This window comes from Octodon degus, unplaced genomic scaffold, assembly GCF_000260255.1.
Source record: "Octodon degus isolate 3935 unplaced genomic scaffold, OctDeg1.0 scaffold00206, whole genome shotgun sequence".
In the NCBI taxonomy this organism is placed as follows: domain Eukaryota; kingdom Metazoa; phylum Chordata; class Mammalia; order Rodentia; family Octodontidae; genus Octodon; species Octodon degus.
In genome coordinates this window covers 717161-720645 of record NW_004524782.1, presented here as the reverse complement: position 1 = coordinate 720645, position 3485 = coordinate 717161, and positions in this window count along the sequence as shown.

Sequence of the window (3485 nt, the reverse complement as noted above, 5' to 3'; positions counted from 1 at the left end):
GAGGGACCAAAATTATTAGAACTCCATGAATGAGAACAGAAGGAAGCCACTAAATAGGACAAACAATTAAACACATGACAAAAAGGAGTAAACAACAGCAAGGAAATAACATGTCAATTATAAGTCAATACATTTCAATTATAACCGTCAATGTAAATGGATTCAATTCACCAAATAAGAAAAATATACTGGCACAGTGGATTAGGAAACAAAATCCAACAATATACTGTATACAAGAAACATTTAACTCATAAAGATATTCATAGGCTGAAAGTCAAAGGATTCAAAACAATACTACATGCCCCAGCACCTCAGAAAGAAATCATGTTTTCACACAATCTCAACTTCAAACCAAGAATGATCAAACAAAATAAATAAGGCCACTATATACTGATTAGGGGAAAAACTCAAGAGGAAGAGGTAACAATCATAAATATCTATGCACAAAACACAGTAGCACCCAACTATATAAGACAAATCTTAATGGACATGACAAATCTAATATCCAATAGGACAAACTTAACAAGAGACCTTAACATCTCCTTATGTCAAAAAGACAGGTGGAGCATAAAAAAATTAGCAAAGAAGTAGCAGAACTGAACTAGAGCTTGGAACAAATGGACTTGGTGGACATATACAGAGTGTTCGACCCAACAACAGCTGAATATAGATTTTTTTTACAACTGCACATGGTCATTTTCTAAAATACATCACATACTAGTCCATAGGTCATGCTTCAGTATAAGCAAGAAAACAAAAATTATCCCATGCATACTATCTCACCACAGTGGAATAAAACAAACAAACAAAAAAAAATGAAAAAAGAAACCAGAAAAACCCTCTATAGACATGGAAATTAAACAACACACTACTCAGCAAACAATGGGTCACAGATGAAATTAAACAACTCAACAATATCTACAATTCAGTGAAAATTCAAACACAACTTATCAGAATTCATGGGATGTGACGAAGCAGTTCTCAGAGGGAAATTCATAGCTGTGAAATCACACATTAGGAAAACAGAACGTGAAAAAATAAACACCCCTATGCTGCACCTCCAACAACCAGAAAACGAAGAGCAAACCGAACCTGGAGCCCAAGGATGGGAAGAAATCATAAAGATTAGAGCAGAAATGAATTCAATGGAGATGAAAAAAATAGTTAAAAGAATTGACGAATCAAAACATGATTCTTTAAGTCACTAAATAAAATCTATTAGCCCATAGCTAACCTCATCAAAAAGAGGAAAGAAAAAAATCAAATACAAGCAATAAGGAATGAAAATGGTGTAGTCACCACAGATCCAGTGGAAATTCAGAAGATTATCAATAACTGCTTTGAGAATCTTTACTCTCACAGAATAGAAGACACAGACGAAATGGACAGATTCCTAGAAAGGTTCAAATTACCAAAACTGAATCAAGAGGATGCAATAACTTTCAATAACCCAATAACAGCCAATGAAATACGAAATGTAACAAAAAGTCTGCTGACAAGAAAAGTCCAACTCCCAATGGATTCACAGCTGAATTCTACAAGAAATTTGTGGAAAAGTAATCCCTACACTCCTCAAACTCTTCAATGAAATTGAAAAGGAAGCAGTACTCCCAAAATCATTCCTGGAGGCAAGTATCATACTGATTCCAAAACCAGGGAAAAACACAACTAAAAAAGAGAACAACAGACTAAACTCCCTCATGAACATAGATAAAAAATCCTCAACACAGTACTAGCAAATAGAATACAGCAAATCACCAAGAAGATCATACACCATGACCAGGTAGGATTCATCCAAGGGATGCAAGGATGGTTCAATATTTGAAAATCTATAAATGTCATACACTATATTAATAGAGTGAAATGGAAAAACCACATGATCCTCTCAATTAATGCAAAAAGGCTTTTGACAAAGTCCAACACTCACTCATGTTCAAAGTCCTACAGAAAATTGGAACAGAAGGCCTCTACTTCAATTTGATAAAAGCCATTTATGACAGCCCAACAGTTAATATAGTTCTAAATGGGGAAAAACTGAAATCTTTTACTCTCAGATATCGTACAAGGCAGGGATGTCCTATATCACCCCTACTATTCAATATAGTTTTGGAATCATTAGCTAGAGGCATTAGACAAGAGGAAGAAATAAATGGACTAAGAATAGGTAAAGAAGAAGTTAAATAACCATCATTCTTAGATGACATGATACTTTATTTTTTTGGAAGACCTAAAAAACTCCAACAAGAAGCTACTAGAATTGATACACAAATTCAGTAGCATTGCAGGATGTGAAGTCAATACTGGAAAGTCAATAGCATTCTTTTAAACAGATAACGAACACACTGAGAGAGAAATTATAGAAACAATACCTTTCACAATAGCACTGCAGAAAATGAAATTCTTGGAATTAACTTAACCAAAGAAGTCAAAGATCTTTTCATGCAATATCATAGAACTCTGAAAAAAGAGATCGTTGAGGACTTCAGAAAATGTAAAGATATTCCCTGCTCCTGGATATGAAGAACCAACATTGTGAAGATGGCCATACTCCCAAAATTACTGTACAGATTTAATGCAGTCCCTAACAAACTGCAACCAACATAACTCACAGACCTAGAGAAATCATTCCCAAAATTTATTTGGAACCAGAAAAGACCCAGAACAGCAAGGGCAATCCTGGCCAACAAAGACAAGGCAGGAGGCATTACAATTCCTGACTTGAAATAATACTACAAAGGTACTGTAATAAAATCAAGATGGTATTTGCAACGAAATAGACATGAGTATCAATGGAATAGGATAGAAGATGCAGAGGTCTCTATGAACACACTCAACCACCTGATCTTCAACAAAGGGGCCAAACATACTCACTGGAAAAATTATAGCCCCTTTAACAAACGGTGCTGAAAAAACTGGCTCTCGAGTCCTAGCCCAGGTCCGGTGACTGTGTGGAGAGCTTCCTGCTACCCTGCGCCGGCGGGACCAGTCCCAGACCAGGCACAGCATGGGCCGGACCCTCTCCCACACACTCAGGCCACCCCCACCACTCCGCCGTACCTCCCCCACCTTTCCCGCCCAGTAGGAATTTCTGCCGACTTCCGGGAACCCCCAGACCCAGTCTTACCCTAGGTCTGGTGAGTGTGTGGAGAGCTTCGTGCTAACCTGCGCCGGCGGGACCCTCTCCCATCCCCTCGGGCCGCCCCCCACCACTCCACCTTAACTGCCCCACCCCTCCCGCCGAGTAGGAATTTCTGCCGAGTTCCGGGAACTCCCAGGCCCAGTCCTAGCCCAGGTCCGCAGCGGGAAGGAGCTGAGAACAGCAGCCAGACCTAAGCCAGACGCAGCTGGATAACTCCAAACTCTGTAGAGCTCCACCTAAACTTCAGTACTTGTGAAGGTTATAACTACAGCAAAAATCTACAACAAAGGGCAGAAGACAGTGCTACACAAAATGACGAGAAGGAACAAAATGCAACCTCAGAACC